Source organism: Neophocaena asiaeorientalis, unplaced genomic scaffold, assembly GCF_003031525.2.
Source record: "Neophocaena asiaeorientalis asiaeorientalis breed wild unplaced genomic scaffold, Neophocaena_asiaeorientalis_V1.1 scaffold162, whole genome shotgun sequence".
Classification (NCBI taxonomy): domain Eukaryota; kingdom Metazoa; phylum Chordata; class Mammalia; order Artiodactyla; family Phocoenidae; genus Neophocaena; species Neophocaena asiaeorientalis.
In genome coordinates this window covers 2,801,226-2,807,606 of record NW_020172637.1, presented here as the reverse complement: position 1 = coordinate 2,807,606, position 6,381 = coordinate 2,801,226, and the positions used below count along the sequence as shown (strand labels likewise).

Here is a 6,381-nt window from a genome sequence, read left to right as displayed (position 1 = left end):
TTGTTTTTACAGTTTCATCTTCCTCTTCAAAACTGTTTGTATTGGGACTTCCCTGCTGATCCAGTGGGTAAGACTCCATGCTCCCAATGTAGGGGGCTCAGGTTCAATCCCTGGTCAGGGAACTAGATCCCGCATGCATGCTGCAACTAAGAAGTCTGCATGCCACAACCAAGAAGTCTGCATACTGCAACTAAGATCCAGCGTGCCGCAACTAAGATCCCACGTGCTGCAACTGAGACCCCGCACAGCCTAAATAAATAAATAAATATTAAAAAAAAAAAAGAAAACCAAAAGACCCCTAAAACTATCTGTATTCATTTACTCCTTAAATAACCAGCAGTTGCTCTGGTGTGTGTTTAGTGATGACCATATTTAGTTAAGAAGACACTGTTCTCCTCTCTTTGCTTTAAGCTGTGATAGACAGTATGGAAATAAACACTTGAAGGTACAACAAGACACAGCATTATGTAATAGGTAGAAGCAAAACCCAAAAATAATCAAATGAATGTGTAAATATTTACAGAGTTTAGCTGCTTAGGGAATTGAAATAAAAAGAAATACTGTCACCCTTCTTATAAAATTTTAATCAGCAAGCCTTCAGGTAAAGCAGAGACCTTTTGGCAATAAAACCGATGTAATAGCTAACATTTATCTTGGGCTAAAATATGCCAGGTACCATCGTAAGTGATTCATAGATATTAATTCATTTAATTTTTATGTCGACTGTAGTTAGTGGATGCTGTGATGTATTAGACAGAATTCCCCCCCTACAGGACTAAGACATTCATTCCCTCATTTCCTGAAGTGTTGTCTGCTGACAGCTTTTAGCTAAATCCCTCCCTAGAAATTCCCCTTGGCAGAAAGGAGCTGCCTTGTCCAAGGCTGCATACCTTTCCAGGGATAGCCTGCATCCAGTGATGGTCAATTCAGGGGTACACAGTTCTGGTTGACTTGCCTCAGTTCAGGGTATCTCTACAGGACCATTCCAGATTCAGTGCTCTTTGTGGGATCAGCTGAGGCTCTGTTGCAACTATTTCCCAGTTCAACTTCATCCCCTCCTGCAACTGGCTTCCCTCATGGCCTTTCTGATGCTTTTCCTCAGAGAACTCTCTACCCAAATTTCTATCTCAGAATCTATTTCCTAGGGAATCACACCAACTTCATTACTATTCTCATTTTATAGGTAAGGAAAGTGTGCATAGAGATGGGTAATAAGTCACAGTTACACAGTCAGGATTCAGACTCCACTTCTTTAGCTCCAGAATGAACGCTTTCAGCCACGATGCTCTGTCTTAAAGTAGGACGAGGAAAACAGATGGGCTCTGCCTGTTGTGACTCTGCCTTCCTCTCAGGCTTAATCTTTCTCGGTGTCCTCTCACCTTCTCCTGTTTCAGTCACACTGGCCTTCCTTCAGTCCCTTTTACTGGCCATGAATGAGTGAGTGAATTACTAAGGGTACAGGCAGTGGGTTGGAATATTAGAATCTAGTCTGGAGATGATTAGAATCTAGGGGAAGAATTTGACCACAGCAAAGAGAAGAAAGAATGAAATGTAACTGATATTATGGTTAGTAAGTAATAATTTATGAAATGTAAATCTGAAGTTCTCAGCTTGGGGGCAAAACATTCTGTGCCCAGCACAGCACTAAGTTCTTATTGTGAGGCATGTAAGAAATAATGTCTGCATCCTATGGAAATTTATAATCATTGGGGGAAGAGAAAAACACTATATAGGGAAGAACAAAAGAATATCAGAGGGTAATATGTAATCAAGAGCAAGATAATGTGACATTTTCTAAATATATTCAATATTTGTGAGAATATGTAAATGAAATTAAGTAACTACACAAAATATTACGGTAAGATAAAGTTAATTACTAAAGGGTTAGTGTTGAGTTTGTGTGGCATCTTCATAAGTTGAAAGGAGACAGAAGATCATTCTTGACAGAGGAAACAGAGGGAAGTCATGTGAAGGGAGACATTGTCTCGTTTAATCTCACAATATTTCGCTGAGATGACTGCTATTATCAGGATTTATGAGAAAGTTGAGGTGCAGAGAGGTGAAGTAACTTGCTGGAACTAGCCACATTGGTGAGCCATGGAGCCGGGAGCTGAACCTAGACAAGCTGCTTACAGAGTGCATGACCTTAACACCACCCTTTGGGGCCCAAGGTTTGCGGTGATGTAGTAGATCAGGTGGGCCAGGTGATGAGGCTGTTAAAATTGCAGGCTGGGGGAGTTTAGATAGATCCATTAGGCAATCGGAGACCTTCATGATCAGGGAAAAGCATGGGCTTGAAAGTCAAACTGATGAGCCTTTTGATTCAGCTCTGGTCCTTACTGGAAGAGTTGCTTCTTCATTTTAAGGCTCAGTTTTCTCTTATTATAAAATGGAAATAACAAAAACAGCAAAAAAAAAACTTTTAGGATTTTAGTGAGGATTATATATAACGTATGTAAAGCAATTTGTGTAGCACTTGGGATGATTGTTGCAGGTACTCAGCTAATGGATGGTTGCTGTGGTTTTAGTGTAGATTATTAAACGTGGGTGAAAACTTCTGTAAAAGGTAGGAACAAAGGGCAAAATACTGAAAATGGAATTTTGGGAAGATAGAGATGGCTGCATGGGGTATAATGGACTTAAAAACGATGGGATGGAGGGGCTAGATGTGGGTAAATTGAGTACAACGAATTAGGATTTTCCAGTAATATAAGGATATATGATAAAGAGTGTCTGGAATGGGGCAGTGGCGGTAGAAACATACGGGAAGGAGTAGACCTGAGGAGGAAGAATTGACAAGATACTGTACATAGAAGCCAAGAGGAGAGGCAGTGAAAAACAGCCAGATGTTCTGAAGATCCAAAGGCTAAGATAAAGGTAATACCATTGAGGAAAAACCTGGGGAAACTGAGGGAGACGTTGTTCTTGGATGCATGGTGACAAATTCTGTTGTTGAAATGAAGAGAACTAAGAATTGTGAAAAAGATTGAGAAGAATTTAAACAGTGGAATTGAAATAATTTTTTAAGCCAGTGATTCCATTGATTTTGATCTTGAGAGGATGGGATTTTTGGTTGTAGCTTTTCTGCTAAGATTTTGAGGGAAAGAGAGCCAAGAAATACGGCTGCCTAGACCTAGTGCCATCTTTGTATTAAAAGGAGCTGAAGTCATAGGAATGGGTAAGATTCGGTTTACAAAGAAAAGAAAGAAGATATTGGGTTGGCCAAAAAGTTTGTTTGGGTTTTTCCGTAAGATGTTAGATTCACGTATGGAGACCACATAGGGGCAGGTCCGGTCTGCTTACAAACCAAATCCCTTCCTATATGGGTTCAATGGTATTCTTCCTCTGAAGCCTACCAATTCTAAGACTGACTCAGTGATTTTTTGGATTTTCACTTTTGGGGTTTATTTTAGAATACAATTTTAAGGCCATTGTGTTTCTTCTGTTCTTTTGCTTTAAGAGCAACAGGGTAGAATGCCTTGCCAACACCAAAGGGTTCGGGAGAACTATTTCTGTTTTTCCAAAGGGCTTAATAAGGAAGCAACTTATTCTCTCTGAGGAAAATGACACTTCACAGAGGCCAAATATATTTCTGTGAATTGTAAAGGATAATAATATTGTTCCAATTAAGCCCATCCTGCTCACAGTTTAGAGGCCAATCTGACCTTATGCAAATAGGACAGTAGGAGAAAAAAGATGCTATTGCCAAAAATGCTCTCACCTGCAAGACAAATGTCACAAATAAGCAGTTGCCAAAAGACTCTAGAGAAGCTAGAAGCATCTATTTTTTCAAAGAGATGAAGAGATGAATTTGTAAATTGCGAAACTATAGGGAGCTAGAATCAGGGAGTTTGAAAGTATCAGCCATGCCGAGCCACGTGACCTTCCTCAAGACTCTAGAATTTCTTATTTTCCAATAACAAAGCGTAAAGCCCTCAGGCAAACAGTCCTAGAAAATTTTTTTTATTATCAGCTCGTAAGCTGAAGTTAACCCTGAACTCTTAAAATGTATTTGTTTTACTATTAGTGATGGCTTCTAGAAGGTTTCCCCAGAATTTACCTGCCCTAAAAATGGTCAAGGCCAGGTTCTAATTAAGGTCCATGTTTTCCCCTTTCTTGCAGACTTCTAAAGAAAGATGGAGAACAAAAACCCCAGGAGAAACCTTTCTTTAGTTCATCTGGGAGCCATAGTGTTATCTATTTATGTGTTTTTAAAATATGCAGTGAAAAATTATTTCTACAGTCAATGAAATATATCAGAGGTGGGAAGGAGCAGGAAGTCACCACCATACTTAAAATTCACGTAGCTTGGCTGCAGGCTTGGTGTAAGATTAGCTTGCATAGTGATGTTTTTCTCTCCTTAAATGCTCAAATTTTATTCTCAGCCATTAATGTAAATGTTCACGGTGAAGGAGCAGTAAATGCCCTGGAACCTTTTTTGTTTCTTTAATTAAAGAAATTTTGCCTGTTTAAGGAAACAAATGTACTTGGGAAAGAAATACAGTACAATTTCAAACCCGTTGATCAGGCATGTACTCGTGCTACCTGTGGCTCTTTGGGAAAAATCTCTCATTGGAGATTCCTAATTTCTATTCTGTGATATATTATACAGTGATGTAATATGTTGACTTTAGAGGGCAGATTGTAGCTATATGGCTTCTTTGGTTGATGATTGCCAAGTATGTCAGTCCCGTCTATGGTGGTAAAAACCCTTGATCCAGCATCCTACGGGGGCATTTTCCCAAGTGACATCCTCACACTGCAGTGGTTTTTCATGGAGATCTACCCCTTCAACTTTCTTTTCCTTCCAGGGAAAAGGTTCCAAAATGACTCTTTCAGTTGTCTAGATTTTCTTATACTTGGGTTGATTGGGAATCTATCAGTCCAAATGTTCAATCCACAGAATTCTTTTTAAAAGTAACATCTTACAGGAAGCGCCATGGAAAAAGGAGCTTCTGGGAGGTGGTGTGGGGAGGGATGCAGGTGCAAGGAGATGGGAATGACAGTGTTAAACAATTTCTGACTCTAACACCCAATTCTAATACTGTGCTGTCCTGTATTGCTGCCATCTGTGAGAAAGAGATGAGAAATAGCACCCCAGTTCTTCTTACCTCATGAGTTTCTGTTCATGAAACAAGAAGAATGATTTCAGCTCAGAGAACAGCCTTTGCCTCTCAGGCATTACGCTAGGAATGGGTGCTAGCTCTTGTTTCTCCATCTACCTGTGCATGCCCTGAATCTCTTATTCTTGCAGTAAATGAACAGCAATCCTTGTCTTTATTCTTTGCCCAACACTGTACAAAACATAACCTGCTCTTGTAGAGAATTACTAAGCTAACGTGGTTGCTGTATTCCTTCTTTGGAGGAAATAAAAAACATATTTCTTATTAAAGGGCCAATATTTTTGAAAAGCTTGAATAGGAGGTTACTATAAAAAAAATTCTGGCTGCTTAAATGTAGGATGCTGAAAAGAGTCAAACCCAAGAAGATTCCTTTGCTCTGTGCTTATTTATTTTCACCATATTGTGAATTAGATAGCTTTGTTTGCTTCAAGCTTTTGTATTTTATTTTGTTTTTCTGACTTGGTTCTTTGATTACATAAGTTATGTCAAACCTGATGACTCTCCTTTTTTACATGTTCTCTTTCATTTGCATCATTGCTGACTTAAAAGCGGGCTCATTCTCACAGATATTTGTTATTTATTTATGTACTTATTTAGCGAGTTGGTTAAGAAATGTTGATCTTGTGCTGGTTTGCCTTTTCTATCACTTACCTGGTCTATTTTAATTTTATTTATTTATAGGTTTGCACTTTCTTGTTGACACTTATTTTTAAAAAAATATTTATTTACTTCTTTATTTTGGCTGCACTGGGTCTTAGTTGCGGCATGTTTAGTTGCGGCATGCATGTGGGATCTAGTTCCCCGACCAGGGATTGAACCTGGGCCCCCCGCATTAGGAGGGCGGAGTCCTACCCACTGGACCACCAAAGAAGTCCCTTGTTGACACTTCTTTTAAAATGAAAGTGTTCAAATTACAAACTGTATGACCTTTTTTCCAGTTCTTAGATTTATGAGGGTTTTATAAAAAGAATTTATTGTTAAAAAAATATTGGTTTGAAAAATTAGCAAAACAGTAATTACCTGCTGAAAAAAGTTGGAAGAAATACAAAGATGGAAAAAAGGGCACAGAGTGAAACTTTTTTTATATTCCCTTAATTCTGCTCCCCAGACGCAACCACTGTAAACAGTTTGGTATGTACGCTTCCAGATATTTTTCTATGTCTAAACAAATTTATCTCTATCTCTATCTACCTATCATATATTTTTTAATACAAATGGAACATACTACATGCAGTCAGTTCTCATTATCTGTAACTAT

General features: G+C 38.7%; 1 non-coding gene across 1 annotated transcript; it reads right to left on the bottom strand.

Moving 5' to 3' along the window:
* Positions 1 to 5,920: 5,920 nt before the first annotated feature.
* TRNAR-CCU (transfer RNA arginine (anticodon CCU)) lies at positions 5,921 to 5,993 on the bottom strand. Its single transcript has one exon. It is a non-coding gene; the product is annotated as a tRNA-Arg (tRNA).
* Positions 5,994 to 6,381: the final 388 nt, after the last annotated feature.